Genomic DNA, 21,321 nt, shown 5'->3' with positions numbered 1-21,321 from the left:
AAAACCTTGTTTGCCTTTAATTCCACCAACCTATTCCAATAGGGCGGCAAACTCTACTCTCATAACTCATAATTCAAAAGTTAATAGTTGCAAATGTTATATTAGCTCAAAACAATTGAATAGCTAGATCAGGCCGTGGATAACCCAATCCAGTAAACATCTGATCTTGGTTAATAGTTATAATGTCTGCTGTGCAAAAAGAGGATAAATATATTCATTATAATAACAATTATTGTACCAGTGTTCACATTAATTAACAAAAACGTGATTTAAACTGAAATACGCAGGCGTTGTAACAATTCTCGGAAGAATTTATGTTTAAACCGGAATTACACAAATACTATAAACTAGTTTCGTAGTGCAACGGTTCATGGCATTACTTTATGTCAGCCTGGTGCGTTTAATGATTTATATTCTGTAATTTTCTGCTCATGTAGTAAGAAGTTTTCTTTTTCCCCATTTTGTTGGCAATTTTATTACCCGGGATGATGTTCACTGAAAGGAAACGTTGTGCATATAAACGATTGTTTTACGCTCGTAACATACACATAAGTGTAACAGTCAATGTGTACAGCGCCATCTATTATCACATACAATAAAATAATAATAAGCAATAATATTAAATAAGCATACACGAAACACCCTTGCTTATTTTTATTTATTGATTTGTGAATAAAAAATAAGTAATTATTTATAAATGTTATGCTATAAAAAAATTCATAGTCTTAAAAAAATAACACTATTCTAGATTTCTTAAAAATTTTATGATCTTTTAATTTCGTCAATAAAATAAACGTGTATTTTGCGATCTAAGTCAAAATTGAAAAAAAAATTGTATAAATCAACATAATATAAACAATCTTTCAAATAGATTCAATGGATATACTTAGCTCATGAAATTTGTCTAGTCTTTGCGCTATATCGCCTCATAACAACACTAGCATTTTGCTTCAGGCTGTTGCGTTCAATGCTTTATTCACTGTGAATTTTTTATTCACTTGGTAAGAAGACTATTTAAGACGGCTTCCGTAAGTTCCAAGAGCTTACTATTTTATTACTCAGATGACGGTTACTAGGTTACATAAAGATCTTATTTGATAATTATTTAGTATCGCATTATATCTTGTTAATCAGTGTTTTTACATACTGTTCTGCGCCTTACCACGTCGTCTAAACCAGAACACAACAGTATTAACACGGTTATTATCTAACACAAATAATAATTTCATTTCATTGGAACACATACTTGCACTTTAAATCCCACATAGAATCCACATGAATTGCCTGCAGTTTTATTGTTACGAGTAAAAGTAAAATAATATTGCTATAAAATAAAAAACCATCTAAATAATTATTAAAAATATATTTTTAGAAACTACATGTTTATTCGACAAATCATTTAAAGGCATAAAACTCATTGTTTAACGACGCTTCCTAAAGTCAAATTTCACGTAGTGATTCGAACGTCACTAGTGACACGTTACGGATGAAGCCGGGTAATTAAAAACGTGACCGTCGTCACTTGTCGCCCGAGCGCCCATAAGGGTTTTATCTACTTCGTAGCACTCATAGCCGTAGAGCCGTAGCTCGCTACGACGCTACGAGCTTTGTTTATTAGAAACAAACTTTTATGTTTACTCTTCAATTTTGGACATTTTACGCATATATTTTTATTCCTCCTATTACTTTTATAACCCTTATAAACGACAAAATGTTACAAGGTAATTCATCCGAGCTAAAATTATTGCAGACGAACTGATAACGAATAAGACTAGGAAACGTGTAGATACGCTAAACATTTTTTTTCAATTAAATAATAAATACTCCCTCTAAATTGTATCAGTAGTTTATGAGAAAATATAGATATACAACCATACATACAAAGATAATAGTGTAATACAGAACCTCTTTTTTGAAATAGGTTAAAAATGAGTTAAAAAATTAAAAGATTTGAGGTATTTAAAAACCCTTTTGCTGAGGTTTAATTTAATAATTGTAATCGCATTCGATTCTTTTATTAAAGTGTAAAAAATACATGAAATTACCGAACAATCAATTATTTTCGAAGAACTTGTTTCATGTTTATCCAAAGTTAATACATAAAATAGTTGTCCGAACCACTATTATTTTATTAAACCGATATTACATCAGTAATACAAATTTCCAAAGAATTCACTCATAACAGGCCATACCGCACTTTTGGGGTAAAACGCCTGGAGCGGAATTTTGATAGCTTGTCGACGATCTGAACTGACTCATCTTTATCGAGTACCCTACTGTTACGTGGGTCAAATGGCGTTTAGAAAACTTCAGTAGGATGAGAATTAACATGTAAAATATTTGCTTTTGGAATTCGTGCAATAGTACTACCACCGGATCCTACATACTAAGTTCGGATTAAATTGTACTCACCAGCGACATCTATATTGACCTTAAAGCAGCAAATAAATAATGTTTTCTACAGTCATAGTCCCAATCGTAAGAAGGTTTTCCGTGTCGTGAGTGTCATGGACACACACAAAGATAAGCACACAAGTACCCGCACCCAAAAGAGACACAAAAAAATCAACAGTCAAATATGTGACTGAACTGTGATCGAACCCAAACCCTTTGCATATGATCCTTTCAGGCTGGCATGGTAACCGCACCGCGGGTTGCTAACATTGTTAGTTCCATGTTATTCTGATTTCAATATGTGACGAAGACGAGTCCTTAAGTTTAGTTATCAGCAAGGGCAACATAATATCTGAGATCGATATGAAGTAGGAGCCTCACAACTATTTGCGGTCTTTCTATGTGTGACTTACAATAAGTTGGACTGTACTGTAGTGTGAATATAGTGCCCGTCTATAGCACAGATTAACTTTTTTTTTATTATATAGGGGTAGCAGACGAGCATGCAGTCCACCTGATGGTATGTGGCTACTGCCGCCCATGGACATCTGTAATTAACCCCAGATACGATTAGATATTCCTAGCCGAGTATGGCTACAGATGCGCCGCTACCCCTGAGGACTAAGATCGCCTCGGAGAAGTATGTCTCCCTTACCACACCCTTCAAAACGGAACACAGCAGCGCCTAACACTGCTGTTATTAGGCAGAAATGATACTTAAGAAACTTATATTAATTTCCATCGCTATTAAGTAATAAGTAAAATGTGATCAAAATACATTTTAATTAGTCACTACATGCCTATATAATTACACAAATTCCTTGTAACCGCCTCATAAATGTTTATTTAATCTTTGTCTAAGTTACCGCTATTTCACGCATCAAACTTTTCGTTGACGAAATTTATTCATGACGTGATCCCTTGTAAATACATTTGAGAGTTTACTGTCGTAATGAATTTGATATGGCTTATGAAAACGGCCTTATCTTTCCTCATTTACTAGTTTTACTGGCTGCGTTATAACATTGTTAATAATCGTTATTCCAACGGCTATAATTACGCATTTATCACTGTGAAATTTTATCAGCATTTTCAAACGATTACTTTGATTAATTAGTAAATTAACTATAATGTTCGTGTAATAAATACGATTCAATAGTATTTAATAAATTAAATTGCAAACTACGAAACTGCAATATTTAATTGTTAGTTGTGTTTATAGTTATAATATTTTTTTTCGTTTGAAACATTTGTATTGTATTATTTGTTAACTGAGTACTGTGGTAATATTAGTTCATTTTGATGATGTTTTTAGTTCACATTGTTGTGAGCAAAAACTATTGGCAAAGACAAAAGATTCTGGGCTCGATTTTGGACAAAACGAATATCGAAATGACACATTTATAAAGATGATGTTAAGTCGTCTGTCCCTGATATGGTTATTATAATCTTGTCGGAGGCCTTAAGTCCGGTTTAAACATCCGACCTGCGTAGGCCTATCCGTACTAATCCGAATTAGAGTAACGTGGCGGAATATGTTCCAAACCTCTGTAATTGTCTCTATAATTATGAAGAAATATCCATGCCTAACAGTGGCACATATAATACGTAACAGCCAATACAATGAATATCAATTAAACTTTACCACTTAGAAGGTCAAATTATAATAGTATCCCAAGGGCTGTTACATCTCAAATATGGAAATGAGAAGTGAAGCATCCTCTATTGGCTCTAGCTTTGTCTTGTCTGTACGTAGATTTAGATTATTCATGTTCAGTCCTAAATTAAACAAAAGTAAATATGTTGAATAGTTTAGCCAGGGTTACTACGCCATGATAAATATTTTAAGGCAAACGTAGTTTATTACTCCCTGTAACTCGATTTTAAGGGAGTTAGAAGGTGGTAGAACTCTTTGTGGTACGACTCCGGCGGCACCACCGCCACACCTATTTCTACCTAATAACAGCAGTGTTAGGCGCTGTCTGTTCCGGTTTGAAGGGTGTGGTAAGGGAGACAGACTTTTCCGAAGCGTTCCAGCTTATAAATGAAATATACTTAGTCCTCAGGGGTAGCGGCACATCTGTGGCCGACCTCAGGTAGGGATATCTAATCCTATCTGGGGATGATTACGGATGTACATGGGCGGCAGTAGCCACTTACCATCAGGTGGACGGTATGCTCGTCTGCTACTCCTATATTATAAAAAAAATAAGTTGAAAATTTTCCACAAAAACATAAACCAATAAGTCTAGTCTCCGCAGTTAAAGACAGATAGACAAAAAAATTCTTTTAAACATTAATCTTAGTATTAATGTATACTAAAAACTGTATTAACCAATTTCCTGCTAATCGCATCAGGTTGTTAATGTTACATTTTCGTTATATTTGAAGCCCTCGAGATATTTTGAACCTTTTCCTTAAAGCAATTTTCGGCCAAAAATTGACTCAAGGGAAAAATCGAATCAGGCGAAAGATGTTTAAGTAACAGTGTTACGCTTCTGAAAATAATAAAGCTATCAGATTTTCTCACCTTTCGGGTGATCTTTTGTAGAAAATTGGCACAATAAATTGAATTCTAACCCATCCGGCAGCTTGTCTTCTCGACTTGCAGATCTCAGCCGTTCCGTGGGCACACGCTGTGATCAAATTGAAAATTCCGAGTGAATAGCTGTAGACATAAGTGTAAAGTTTAAATCCAATCTTGTATAACGTTTTAACTGAGAATATATACGAAACGCGAAAACATACTTCTTGTAATAATGTGTTCGCGAAGACGTGTGCCTTGTATATACCCTTGTAATAATATTTATGTACGTAATCAGAATTTTATCTTCTGTTTTGTGTTAGCAATAAAACGACGTATGTTTAACGTTAAAAGTTTATTTTTATCATTTATTTTACAAAATTGTTAACACAATAATAATCAGATACTATAAAACTAACTTAGGTTTAGGTTTTGATTTTATATTTTAAAACTGTTTTTTGTCGTAAAATTATGTCTTAAAATTGGTTGTATTGTCTTAAAGAATTTAAATAGCCCCAGAAAATGATATTTAGACAAAGTCGTCTGACATTAAATCTGAAATAAATTATAACCTTAAGAAAAATCAAACTACACAGCCTATCTTAAAAAGATGTAGTCTCACCTATGACAGTATCACTACTATGCAATATAAAAATAGGATTTTATATCGTCATTTACTTTGCAAGTCCCGATTAATTATTAATACAGTATTAAAAGCCCAAAAAGGAAAACATCGAAACCAAAGTCCACAATCTAAAACATAGATTAGTAAAGATACTTCGCCGCCTTGAAATTGTATGAAGCCACAAACGGCTTATTAGTAAGTTCTTTTTTTGAATTCTTGACAAATAAAAACAATTTTAGAGAAAATTTACGAATAAATAACTAACACTGCGTAATTTACATAATAAATAAATCATTATTTCAAATATTTTAGGGACATTTTAGCACAGAGACGTGGCAAAACTTTTTTACACAACTATTTCAATTCTCAAAACTGGGTACATTTTCTTTTTACGAGTGAGTTATCTTTACTAATCTATGATCTAAAATTACAGTTTAAAAAATCACCGACATCGTTCCCTTCATTATTTCGGTATTAAATGAAACCGTTTAAAAATTTCTAATATGTTACAAGAGATTTATTCACGAAGAACATGTCCTATCAAAATATCTCGGGCCACACGTTATGTCGGCACATTCTTCTCCTAAATTGAAATTCTCGAACGCTCTGCCTTCGTAAGCGGGACGGGGTCAGAAGCCAAAAGACAAATAGAATGTTCGATTAATGCCATCAAATATATATTTTTCTTTACCTTAACCGGTGAAATGAAGTTATTGGTGATAAGGAAAAATATACGATTACTGTAAATATGTTTGACAGTTGTCGTTTCAGAAACATTCGTAACGTAAAATTTATTATCATTTTGTTTCAAATTAATAAACTTGCAAAGCAAAGAGAAGAAGCTCTAGCCTTTGTTGATTTGACAACTAATACAACAAACAATATTAACTACAATAATTATCAATATTAAAAATATTCCTAATATAATCATCTTGAAAGGATGTAAATAAAGTTAAAAATAAAACGTTATACCTACCACTAAATAAACAAATATATTTTATACACACCACACAAAACGAACCTGAACAAAACCTATTCAGGGTATTTCAAATCAATAGTACTATCAAAATGCGAGCTAAACCGCTCAAAGGCCGCTCGAAGGCTTCAAAGGATGCGTTCGTACGAAACGAGGCGTACGGTCCCACTCAGCTCGTGTACAAGGATATAGATCCCTCTACCACGAACTTAACAAACAACCTTTCTCATCCATTTCAATGAAAATAGGAACTGCTAACTTAAGCTCTTTCATATCACTGCTATATATTTTAAAATAAATGTGTGTTTTATTTACCAAAAGTTTTATTTAATTGAAGTAGCAACAGAGAATGCTGACTATGAAGTCCGTATAAAACAGAGGTTCTACCTAAAATAGAACACTTCTGAAAACTAAGATAGTCGGCTCATAATTATGTAAGTCGTAAGCCGGCATCGATACCGAAGTCCGGTCATACGATAGTGGTTCTACCAACTTTAAATAGTGTTAGGAATATTACATGCTTAAGGCTTAATGTTTTTCGGCGTCGTAATACATCATTTACGACGCCGAAAAACATGATAAAACTCAAAATTGTGCAAGATTTTTTTCTAAATGTTCTGAAAAGCATGTGAAGTTGGTTTTCTAATATTCACACATCATTATCATAAAGGTACAGTGAATATAGTTTCACACATATTTTTAAAATGTCAAATGGTTTTTCAATTTTTTGGTGACCTACTACCGAGTGAAATTCTAGGAACTTTAAAAAAGCTCATGTCCCGGCTATGCTGAAAGCTTGAACAAATAATTACACTGTCCCGAAATAAAAATTTGACTGCAAAAATAAACTTACATTATAAAAAACAGAGTGTCGCCATAAATTTTAGATACGCTCACTGTTTTCTAATTATGTCGTACTTAAATCACTTTTATTACCTATTTTGTTCGTCATATCTATTTCACCTGCGGTGCGGAACATGTTGGATATGCCACCTTTTTTAAACTAATTTGTTATTCATTGTATTATATATATTTACGGACTTTCATTTTATTTTATACCTGACAAATTGTATTATTTGTCGCTCAAATGCACGCTACAAATAAATATTATACCTATCCATAAAATATGGATATTAAAAAACAAGATCCATAATTATTCTTAACTTTTAAGTCAATTTTGGTATTTCTAATATACATTTGTTTTATATTTAAAAAGAAATAAAGCGAGCACAACAGTTTATTTTAAAATACTGCCAGACAAAGTGGAAATGAAATAACAGTTTTAACAAGTGCCACGCAGTTTGTTAAACAAAATAGTAAAAGAGGTTATTTATGAATTGGCAAAAGTTACGAGCCTAAAGTATATGAAGGTATGAAATTTAAACTTCGTATCAAACGTAAAACACGTCATGAAAAATAAACAATGTTTAAAATGTTTTATTATTTGAAATTTCTTCTCATTCGCTGTTTTGATACGCATTATTTATAAATAACCATTATTTAAAATGTTACTTAACTGCTACTGCTTGTGTAGATCATTAAGAGTAAACATTGTCATACGTATTTTAGTAATATAATTGCAAGTTTAATGTAACCCAATTATAAAATTTTCATCCTAATATCGGTGCAAATAAGACAATCAGTATATGTATTCTTAAAGATGTTATCAAACTTATAAAAGTCATATTTTTATGATACTTTACAACCGATAAATACTTACAAAATTAAATGGAAAAAAATTGCCGTTGTTTTACAAAAATCAGAATAAAACAAGTTCAGTTTTTTATATTCCAGTTTAAAAATTCAAATATGTAGTATTTTATTTTACAAACCAAAGTAATGTCGTGCATTCATTTTAAAGAGTAATTCTGGGTAATATTACAATACTAAGAAGGAAAACGTATTGTGTTCGCTATAAAATGAACTGGAAAAGTAAAGATGAAGCAATTATTCAGCTTAGTCATGCATTGTATTTCCGCTCATTAGGTTATATTTATTTAATTTACAACGACTGGGGGCCGACGATAAGCTGTGGGGCGTGCGCGCCTCAGACTTCGTCGACTGAATAACAATGCATGCGGGCATCTAAAATGTTGCTTTTCTTGCGAAAAATTATTTAAAACCATAAACTTGAACTGGCAGTTGAGCCGTTTTGTTGCAGCATTTTATTCTTAAGTTTCTTCCGTCCTTACCCTGACACAACCCTGACGTGTAATAGAATTACGCTTAAAAGAACTCGCTCGGAAGAAAAAGTAGCTCGTCGCAGACCGAGCAGAAAATTTACTAGAAAAGAGACAAGCTCAAGCTTACGCCGAGAAGTTGCAAACGTAATTTACTTCTTAATTCATAATGCACTTATATCTCCGCCGCTTGAAAAAGTAATTTACTCGTTTAACGCGGCTACTGAAAGTGAATGACTAGAAAAGTATTACAAGTGGTTTTAAGCGTACCAACGCAATTCACTTTTTACAGAAGTAAATTCGTTTATTGCATTATTATTATTTCAGTAATTGAATTTACATATAAATATTGGTGTAATTAATTATTCTATACACTTTCCTACTCAATAGTTTTCAAAGTATTAATAAGAAATGGCTAATAAATACATACTGTTGAAAAATATATTTCAAGATATATTAATTCAATATAAATAAACAAAGTTTTAGGCTAAATATTTATACATTATGTTGTACATGTTGTACAGATTAATGAAATAGATTAATTTTATAGTTATTCGTAAATAGTTTTAGTAAAATCAGGATGACTTTGCACTATTGTATAGAGATGCAATTAAAACAGTCGCTATTTGATAATGACACTCTACCCTTTCGCTACGTATCTATTGACTTTACCATATTAGAGTTAAGGTTGTTAACATTTTGAAAAAGTAAATTCATAAATGATATTAAACATGCATTTAACTGTGTTCATAATTTCATATATAGGCTTCGCAGGAAAACAACGGAGGTGCAGCTTATATTTTTGATTTAAATTTATTTGTAATAAACTTATTATAGTACCAAAAGTCCGTCATTTATATGAGAGTAACCTAAAAACGCACTGAAACCTCGAAATGACTGATACTATAGGAAACGTAATTTATTGCGAATTCGTCATTCACAGTTGACTTTATAATATCGTTTTAGAATGGGTTCACATTGTGATCGATAAGCGACGAAGTCTCTTTCTATTATTGTTTTATAATGACTCGCCATCATAAACTTAATTATATTCAAACTCGATTTTCAATTACCACTTTTGCCTTCCGCACCTAACCAAAAAATTTCAATATTACACACGATTCATATTTTTAAGATAAAAGTATCATATGTACTATCAGTACTACCAACAAATATCTGTAGAGTAAGCCCATATAACCGATTCCAAAATTAGTCGGTACATTATTTTATTCCCCTTAGGTGAATCGCAATGAACAGCGAAGCGTGTCAAACATGTACGAGTATTTATAGTTTCAGACAAGTCAGGATGGGTTCGTAAAGTGCTCGATAACCGACGAAACCGCGGCCTATCGCTGTTTGATAGCAGCACTTTGCCCAACTCGCCATCTGACGCCATTAGCTCGGGAATATTGAAAAAGTAAGCGCTACACCGATCCCGCCGCCCACATGTGATGGACCTTTTGCGGTCCAATATATTACCTACATTATAGCTATATCGAGGCTCGACCACGAATTTGTTAGCGAAATTAAGTTAGTTTTCATCATGTTTATATGTAATCAAAAGTCCAAATATTTACAGTGTTGTGTAAAAAGAGCATTAAAATAAATGATTTGTTCAATTCTAATGTCGTTTTCACAACTAAGTTGTTTTATTATTATTGTATTCGCTTAATTAAAATACATGAAATGTTTTTAAACTTTGTTCTTTTTTTATAATATAGAAGTAGCAGCAGACAACGTAATATAGAAGTATTGTTATGCGCTTTATTGTTAGACAACAGCGCCTAACAATAAAGCGTATAACAATAGGTGTGGCGGTGGTGCCGCCGGAGTCGAACCACAAAGGGTTCTACCACCTTCCAAAAAGTGGCCAATTATTGCAAAATCAAATAACACTTCACAAACACTAAACAACTGTACCTAATACGAGTAATGATTGTCAAAGTTTTGTAAAGATCTCAAATGCTACGAGTTTTTATTCATTAAAATCACTACTTCTAGTTTTAAGGTTACATCCAGGTTAAGTCCAGCCTTAATAGCAACATTGTCCGATCAAAATAATAGTTGAATGGTAGAACAATCATATTTTACTTAGTTATTGTTACAAGATGTGAGAATCACGTAGTTGAAGTTTGCGTCGATCTTGTTACAAACTTCGTAACAAATAATTGATAGCAAGTCGAGATTTTATTAATAACTAGCTATATAAATTAACGTTCATTTGTTATTACATCACAACAAAGTGAGTTTGATTGATGGCTTTTAAAATTTCTGAGGTGTACTTCTAGCCAGATAAAGAAATTGAGAGATTGAGACCTACTCCGATATTTTTGGCCTTACAATGTAATTAAGAAATTAAACTAATTTAAGAATAGATGAAGATGAAGATTAGATGAAGGATTAGATTTTAAGGTGGTAGAACCCTTTGTGGTTCGACTCCGGCGGCACCACCGCCACACCTATTTCTGCCTAATAACAGCAGTGTTAGGCGCTTCTGTGTTTTTTGAAAGATGTGGTAAGGGAGACATACTTTTCCGAGGCGTTCCAGCTTAGTCCTCAGGGGTAGCAGCGTATCTGTGGACGACCTCAGGCAGGAATATCTAATCCTATCTGGGGTTGATTACAGATGTCCATGGGCGGCAGTAGCCACTTACCAACAGGTGGACTGCATGCTGGTCTGCTACTACTATATTATAAAAAAAAAACTACTCCGAGTTAATTTATGAATGTAAATAAATAACTAAGTAGGTACAGATTTCATACAATTTAATTAGACAGTGATAATTTAATTATTTATAGCATGAGGTCAACGGAATATGCGGGCGGTGTTGTGGGTGGCTAGACAAACCTCACAAATATTGTAAATGTAAGAGCGTTTATTTTTTTACTTAAATAATTTAACTACCAGTATTAAGGAGATGAAAGTGTGGTAAGTTTATTACCGCAGAGTAGTGCTCTTACCAAAATATTATCATAAATACTAGTAAGAATATATGTATGTTATTTAAGAATAGCGATATAGGCAAGCCAACTAATTAGAGAAGCCTATTAAGAATTATTAAAAATACAAAACTTGTAGAGCACATTTTTTATTAACTGCTTGATTTTAGATCATTACTAGCTGACCCGATAAACGTGGTGTTGCCATATAAATAAAAAATGGTAAGGATGAACAACCCTTATCACTTATTAGGGGTATGAAAAATAGACACTAGCCGATTTTTAGACCTACTGAATATGCACATAAAATTTGGTGAAAATCTTTAAAGCCGTTTCGGAAGAATACGGTAACTAACATTGTGACACGAGAATATAAAATAAACATAACTATGTTATAATGTACTCGTAGTATATCTAAATATTTTTTATGTGACGAGAACAACTCAAATACTAATTTAATAAGCATCCTTTTTAAATGATCATTGACATAGACATTTATAACCGACTTCAAATAGAGCATAAAAGGTACTTGAAGTAGATCATAGATACATTTCTGCTTCTGAAAACTACATAAACCGCCTGAATTCATCAGGTTCACACCGCTGTAAAAAAAAAACCAAAAGTTGTGACAGTGGTGCCGCCACAATTCGATAAGAGTTTTGCAGACTCTAAAATCTACGGTTTCCCATCGCAACACGAGATTTGTTAAAATAAAATCCATAGTTTGTTATAATATTACTTAGTCACGTTCTGCATTGCAACGCCAGCCTTGCCCACCCTCCAGTACACGTGCTTATCAACTTATAGTTGAGATTTTCTCTTTGAAGTAATGTTATTGTTATTTCGCTACGTTATTCAATAAAAAAGGATCTCGAAGCGGGGCCACAAACTTCGGAGAAATTCGAGTATGTACGCACAATAAAATACAAGATAAATGTATATGTTACAGTCCAGACTTTGACTTGGCAAAAATAATTTTGCCTGCTTTATTCAGTTGGTTCACTAGTTGGCCAAAAATTTGATTTTCATTCTTTAAAAATGCACTAAACTACAAGTTTGCGATTTAAAGGTGTTTTAAATTGACGTTCTAAGATTCATGTGATTTTTTCTCTTACGTTCCAACCTAACCTAACCAATCCTATAGTATATCATTTAGCCTAGCCTATACCGCTTCAGACCTTCTCAAAACTGGGGGAGGCTTGAAATATACTGCTCTAATGCCACCAATAATGGCGGAGAGACTACGAGTTAGTAGCAATGTTTCTAAACTAATAAAATAACGTACTCGATAATCAGGTAAATCAAAAACAAAATATATTTGCTACGATTTCTTTGCACTATATCACGATACAAAAGTACCTGATTAAAGGCATCCGACTGCGCTTTTTATCAGCACCGTTTGACATTCCTTTCCTTGATGAAAAAGGGGATCGACCACTTAGTTTTTCATTGGCTCGCTTTAATTGTTATTCGGTTTATCCTTGAGTTAGAGTTTCTTTTATTTACGTAGCAGGTAATTCGTTTACCCGTGAGAATAGTTTCAACACGTGCCCGTCTAGACGAATTGACTGTAATGGACTTTGTGCCCGCACGAGTGTGGCCGCCGTTTCCGTGTGTTTACCTAAAGGAGGTATTTGTTTTGTGGGCGGTTAGGTGGAACACAGTTTTATTATACTTAGCGGCTTGCTTCGCGAGATAATGACTTTTTACATTGTAGCTGTAATAATAATGGTTTTGAGAAAATATGCTTTATATTTCGTTGTAACTTGCATCTTTGCTATTCATTTTTACATAGCACGTATGTACAAATGATTAGCAAATGTGCAAGATCGTTTTATAGGCATCAATTTATTAATTGTGTATATATAGAGAGGCGACAGATGGTTCATAAATATTCATAATATTCAAAATATTAGATTTACATTTGTGAAACCTTACAATGCTTACTCAATTTCGAATTTCATACGATTATCTGCAAAGGGTTCCTCATTCGATTCCTGGCCCAGGTATATAAGTAATTAATTAACCCATTCCTCTTTTGGGTCTGGGTGTTAATGCACTCATCATTGTATGTGTTTATGGCATTCACAACACAAGGAACACAAGGAAGTGTGAAACAATAAAGGTAGAAAGCATCAGAATGCATTATTTATTTACGGCCTTATCTTAAAAAAGTGAAACACTGAACGAATTTTAACGAACATAAAATAAAGAACACAACTGAAACTGGCTGAAATCCGCCTAAAAATATCGAAAATCGCAACAAATCGGAATTAAAAAAAGCTCTTACAGCGCGAAGTAAAATCGAATTGTCCACATTTCAGAACTGAGTAGACGACCTCAGCAATTAAGTCGCTCGAAATATTTAATGAACAGTGCTAGTTTCGCGGCGGAAATGACACTTAATCGGCTTAACTTCGCCTCAAAACTTACCCCAAGCCACCCCTATCCCATCCCCCTTCTCCCACGGATACGCTGCATCAAAGAAGTTGGAGAATGTGCAATTATGAGATTGTTTTAATTTAGAAACAATGTTGTTGAAGAATTTCCTTACTTCGACTGAGCTCCGAAGCCCAAACCAGAATTCTTGGTTTGTACAACATTGTTTCGTGGTTATTACTCGCCTCCGATCCAGCTATTTGTTTTTTGCACACTCGTTCCTGGAAATACTGTTCGTAATTTAATTTGAAACTTCAACGGATTTTATATTAAATTTAAGATATTTATTAATTTAACTTCTAAAACTGAACTAATATATAATTTGAAGTGCTTAGGTATTGACCTGAAACAATCGTGTTTTAGGAATTATTATATTAGTTTAATCATATTTCGTATCTTTTTCAAATAATGGTACTCGAAGATAAATTATAATCAATTATATTGTGGTAAGGGAGACATATTTTTCCGAGGCATTTCAGCTTAGTCCTCAGGGGTAGCGGAGCGTTTGTTTCCGATCTCAAATAGGAATCTAATCTTTTCGGGGATCGATTATAGATGTCCATGGCGAAAGTAGCCCCTTATCATCAGGTTGACAGCATGCTCGTCTGCTATTTCTATATTATAAAAAGTTGAATTTAAATGGATTATATCACCACGTTGCTCTATATTAATATGAGCCATAAACCCTACGTACCATAAGCCGCCTTTAGGGTGAGGGTTAACGAATATTTGTAGTAACCAGATACGCACACACGTCCTTGTCATCACTAAAATGGTGTTGGAAATTTGACAACAGCTTTTACACCCTGTGTAGGCTCGGTGTTGCCATGTGTTGCTTTACTTGATGATTAGAATGAATGAAGTTAATGAATATATGAAATAAATGAATGATTACTGCTACTGAGAGGCAAACTCTTAATTTATAGACAAGTAGAGGCCATGTTCTTTATTAAAAATATCTTAACGATATGTAAAATATATCATAAAATATTTTTAATTATTAAATAAACAGTAGTTAATTAAACTTTAATATTTTTTATTTTCGAAATGAACATTACATCCGTTGCCATATTGCATTCTAGTGGTTTGTTCTAAAATAACTTGAACAACAATAAAAGGACTATAACGTCTCATAAAGTTACGAGTCCGAAATAAAGTTTCCGCTAATATTTAACAAGTTGTGGCGCATAGATCTTGAACGTGGTTGCTGGTCGCCCTTGGGTACGAAACGACCTCAGTCATGTATGAGGTGAATTATATATTTTTTAAATATCGAGAAAATTACTTTTACATTAATTCAGACAAATATTAACTTATACTTGTTTTAAACTACATACGGCTGTAGGTCTGCTCGAAATAAATAGTTAGAAGCTTTGTTTTTTTATTTTCTTAATTCAATTAAATTAGGTATTTATTTATGTACTTACTTCTCAGATCCCCATTCATCCCATTCCCATCTCATCATCATCATCTGACAGAATTGTCAGCCGTTTAAGTCATTAAATGGCTTCCTTCAATTACAAGGCGGCGAGATATCTATACTTATCTATGAATATAAGTTTCTTTTTTCTATCACTGTTTTTAACTTCCAATTTGGATATGATTATTTCCAAACCCACAAACTTAAATGTGTATCCGGCCCAAAATCGTTTACACAACAATAAAAGGACTTCAATATCTCTTGAACTACGAAGTCGGGGGAAGTTCCGTTCCGGCAAACATTTAACTAGTTGTGGCAAACAAATCTGGAGCGTGGCTCTAGTGGCCATCCTTAAACATACCACTCCCAAAAGTTTTAAACAAAATTATTCTAACGCTATAGGAACTTATATAAGCAAATCTTGGTTAGCGGCCTATAACTTTTTTTACTGCTGTGACTGCGTGGTATTTCAAATATATTTAATTTTAGTGAATGCTAAAAAAGAAAATTAGAAACTTTATTTTTCGTTTGTAATATGATCTATTTACTTTATTTAACAAAAGTTTAGTAATCTGATGAAAGGACTTTTTTTGTAAATCAGTTTATTTATCAGTTATTTTATCAACAGTGATAAAAAATATAAGACTTAACATAAAAACTTAAAAATTGTTATTGTAGGTTCTCAATTGTATTGTTATGCAATTATATAAACCCGATTTTAATGTAAAGTAAAATGTAAATGTAAAAAGTTGTCCTAAAAAGCTTTGCTTGAAAAAGTAGTTTTATTAACTTATCACATACTTATTCTTATTTTGAAAATTTAAAACTATAGGTAATAAGTTCTGGATAAACAATTTTAGTAACCAGTTTTACTGAAAGATAAATATTGTTGCCAGGATTGAATATCATATTCTTTTTAAATCAAAGATTTACGGGATTGGGTATAACACGTGTGCGGAGGTGCACACTATTGCTGAGGTATGAAGGGAAGCTTGTAAAAGTGCTAAGTGCTCATACTTTAAAACTCTATTAAGCTGTATACATCACTGGCATGTATCCAAAAAGGTTTTGCTAATGCAAAGGCGCTATAAATAAAGGCACATTAAACATTACTGTATTTTACTTACTTACATTTCACAAATATATACGTATGTATTGCATTACACCTTTAAAAGGTGTAGAAAGTAGGCAAATTATATGATTGAACCGATACTTTATTGATATTATTATTTAATCAATATGTATTCTTATAATGTAATGCTTATGGATCCTACCTATAGATCCTATAGATTTCAAAACTTGAAAACTGAAAGAAACCATCAACTATTTCAATAAATTTTATTTATGGGAAGCCAAACTTAATCATAAATGTGTATTGATTTTTTATAATTTATATCAGATGTAACAAACTGTAATCGAAGTGTTTGTCAACAGTATTCCCATTTTTACAAATTTACTGCAAACTATTAAAATGTAACAACCTACATATTTAGTTCCAATCTACCAACTAACTACTAGGCTTTGTTATAAACGAACACTGTAATTTCAAAACTTCAATTATCCACAGAGTTTTAATAAATATTTTACTATCGGATACAAAACAATTGTCTAGAATTGGTTCCGTGGAAATATGTTGGTTAGTGTTGAAAATAGAAAAACTTGTTTATTTTTCACTGCGTCCTCGGAAACTATGCAATGATATACCGAAACCCATCTATTTCTACTGAAACTACAATAGGGCATAATTCACTTCGGTTTCCGCGTTTGAACGAGAGGCCTAACGGAATGCACGGACTGAATTTGAATGTAACAGTGGCTTAGAATTCGTGTATCTGATGTTTTGGCATCGATCTTTGAACATACATTTGTTTTAGGCTCATGTCCTTTCATAGTCATGCTGTGGTTGTGCATCAAATATAATTAAATATTTGATTCGCAGTTAACATAAGTAAATTACATAACAAGACATTATTCTATTATATTAATAATTTACGCACGACTCCGCCTATAATAATAGTGAAACTTTCTTGTGCTTAAGTCAATAGAACAAGTTATTTTACTATTTCACACGACAGCTATTTAGACCTTTCCAAGACCTTTCCATTATTCCTTCAAAAGATCATACATCTGATTGATACTCAAGTCTTCGTTTACAAACATCATTGAAAGTCGGGTCACTATAACCATACAACTCGTTCTATTTACCGAACGGACCTTCAAAGTCAACATTTGCTATATATTCTCGCAACTCGGTGTTACATCATTAATGCAACATGCATCCTAAGGTTGCATGTCATGTATCTGAATGCTTAAATCCACGTTTTCAGTCACCATTTCGAGTCTGATCACTAGCGCTATACAAACCCCATCTATTTACCGCCCGGACGTTCGACCTGGACATTCGCTATTCACCCAGGAGTCTAGAGTCATGGCGTTCAATGAAAATGTATACACGGAATGCAAAGTAACTTGAGCGATCTAACGACCTTATTCTCAAAGGGTTACTTTTAGTGACTCAATGTCGCAAAGCAGCCTGGAGTTTAGAAGTTATTTGGAGTTAGATGCGTATAGCTTTGGCAAATCTGAGTTAACTGCATTGAAACTTAAATATATACTTTGACCTATAAATATTGAAATTGAATATGCCTGTTTTAAACTATGTACTATGATACGATATTTTTATCAAACAGATAAAAATCTCCAAATCTGCTCGAGAAATGGAAATAGGTTTTTACAGGACGGATAATTAAAGGAAGACTACTTTATATGTATTTTTTTATTTTTTGAATGTACAATATATTTCTAAAATATTCATGGACGAAACAGTACGATAGTACTTGTAATTAACCAATAAATCGTTTGTCAAACAATCATAACAATCATAACAATACAATCATAACAATTCATTCAAGGATTTTTATTACTTTTAACTGTACCCAGTACTTCCATAAACCCAGCGGGATATACAATACTTTGCCAAACTGTTCTGAAAATTAAAATTTCAGGCCGAATATTAACAAGGCTGGAATAAACAGTGACATTTCAGACGCAATATAGAACGTAGGCGCGTAACTACGTATTGGCGAAATTTTAGCGTGTCGACATTTGCTCTCGTGTTTCAATTGACCCATTTGGGTCACCGCACGGCGCCTACAAGCGAGGACTGTGAGCCTTGTGTTTAGGCTTTTTACTCCATTTTGTTCGCCGACGCCAACTATTTTGAGAGGCTTGACAGGGGACACTCGGTTGTCTTTATAAAGAAAGGTCTACATTTTACAAAACGTAGTATAAGCTCTCAGTTTTGTTAAAAATATATGAGAAATGTTTGTAATTGGTTACACAATATAACTTTCACCTATACTTATTTTACAATATTTTACGCGTTTTCCTATAAGATTATACAATTTTTCATGTTTAAGAAGTTATTTATTTTAAACGTTTTCTGAAATTACACTTTCAAATCGTGCTATTTAGTTAAATAAAATGCAATAAATTTACGGAGTTGCTCATAGTTACGTAAATTTATTAATACAAATTAAAACAACCGACGTGATTAAAATGATATGATTATCAGTATGCATATGTTTATTTTACGATATTATACATGTTTTCTGAAGTAAGCCTCGAAATCCGCTATTCATTATAACTTAGAAGGTACGAAATGTTAATCTCTTCATTACATATGAACGAGCTATAATCTAATAACGGATGCAATACATCAGACATCGCCATGCAGTACTAATAACCGGAAACGGATCAGAGTAGCTTATTCTGGATGCACAAGATACTAATAATTCAATGCTGCGATTACCATTCCCAAAGCAAACATATTGCCTCACTTCCGAATACTGTTTCCGTACATAACCCGTCTTCATATTATGTGTCAGTAAATAAATTCTAGTAAGATTATTCGATTCGGGTCTTACTCTTTATATTTCAATTGTTTCTTTTCTCCCCGCTCCCCCTTTTTCTGTACTATTTCATTCTATCTTTATACAATTTTCTCTGCTGACAGCGTGTTTATCTATCTAAGAATAACTTAAAAGTTATAAACAAAAAAAACCGGACTGCTTAAGTCCATTCTAGCCTATATCACTTACAATTTAGACGAATCCAAAAACACCTCATTTTATTAGCATCCGCCAATTAACGACTGTTTGGTCAGGATATGCCAAATAATGAGACATACATAAGCTCGAAAAAAAGCACTCCACAATGGTGTCAAAATATATAAGTATTTTTTAATAATAAGGATACCATCGTTCGCAATATTAACTATATTCAAATAAAAATGATTTATTTTGACACAATATTTCACATGAGACCATTTTGCAAATGCATAGCGCCGTATCCTAGTCAAGTATATCGTAAATAATTCACTGATTTTGATCGCTATTCTATGAGCAAACAGATGGCCTCTACTTCCGACGTATGCTTCCTTCAACAATGCGTCTCTTAGAATATTGATGCTTCTAACTGTCTAGTACAATAGAAACAATGAAAATAATGTGTAGAAAAATACCGATTTGTTAAATTCAAAAATATTAATTACCTTATTATATAGAAGACGCATATTATCTATTTTTGTGTGTTTTATTAGTTACTTTATTTGTGAGTTACCTTAACAGAAGTTTTGTTGTCCAGTTAATATTTTAGTTAAACTTGAACTAGTTTCTATTCTATTATTGTTGTACAGACTAAGGCATGTAATTAAATAGGTAAGTTAGTGTAATAACAATAACTAACTTTCTTATACGTTACTCAATATAACAACTGCTGTGTTGTATTTTGATATGAAGTGTATTACACATACATTATCTCCAGATCAGCTCTATTTAGGTATTTTATTTTTGAGGTTGATTTTAAATGTTTTCGGATCACATGGTCAATGTGACCATCAGTAGGACTACAAGATCGTTGGTTATTAAACATCACATAAAGTCGCGGTGACCCAACATAAAATATCGATTTCTCTACTCTCTAGCTCTTTTGTAGAGCCTGTCTGTATTTTTAGACAAAAACTTTGTCTTCATTTTAACATGACGTATGAATATAGCAAATAAAGCAAATAACATTCTGTGACTGGCGGGTCTATAATAGTTTTGATATTTTGTGTTACGCGATCTGAATTTATCGATCTTGTATCTAGAAATGAAGCAACAATACATTTTAATAGTGCGCTAATGCTGTTCACCTTTTATCATACTAAATCTGGAGCATGGCAGTGCCCCCGCCAAATTGAGTAGACGCAAAAAAAAACTTAATGACAATTAATACGTCAAAAATTGTCGTATAGGATAGATTAGCATTTAGTACTTAAATAACAATAATCTGTTTATTTAAGACTCAGCGAGTTATTACAATAAGTTGCTTATTAATATAATTCGCTTGTTATATGTATATATATAAATTTTATATGAACCTACCTACATGTATCGATAATTCAATCACTTAAATCATGTACGTAAGCTCTACCGGGAACTGTGCGTGAGAGAGCCACAGAGCTTAAAAGCTTCAGCGAACATCTCTAGTACTTCCATCAGTACCCCAAACCCAGTATTGTATTGAATTCTAAGCGCATCAGAGTAAAATTTTAGAGTGAAGTTAAACCGAAAATGAATTCTAAAATAGACCCTTCATGACACGACTGGGATAACAACACTGCCACTACTGTCCACTTTTACAGCAATTTTATACAGAAATCGTTTTATTTTTATTTTTTGCATCTGGCATACCACGGAAAAAATTAAAACCGTTACGCAAAATAAAATCGCCTTCCGTATTTCCCATACTTAATAAACGATAACAACACAACGATAAAAG

General features: G+C 32.8%; 1 protein-coding gene across 2 annotated transcripts in view; it reads left to right on the top strand.

The window, feature by feature from the left end:
* Window positions 1–21,321, top strand: part of DIP-beta (Dpr-interacting protein beta) — a 98,877-nt gene that overhangs the window by 30,362 nt on the left and 47,194 nt on the right. The window lies entirely within an intron of this gene.

This window comes from Epargyreus clarus, unplaced genomic scaffold, assembly GCF_041222505.1.
Source record: "Epargyreus clarus isolate Ecla_fem2 unplaced genomic scaffold, WU_Ecla_fem_2.2 ptg000003l, whole genome shotgun sequence".
Taxonomy (NCBI): domain Eukaryota; kingdom Metazoa; phylum Arthropoda; class Insecta; order Lepidoptera; family Hesperiidae; genus Epargyreus; species Epargyreus clarus.
Note: the sequence above shows the minus strand (reverse complement) of the source record. Positions and strands in the feature narration are given on the sequence as shown.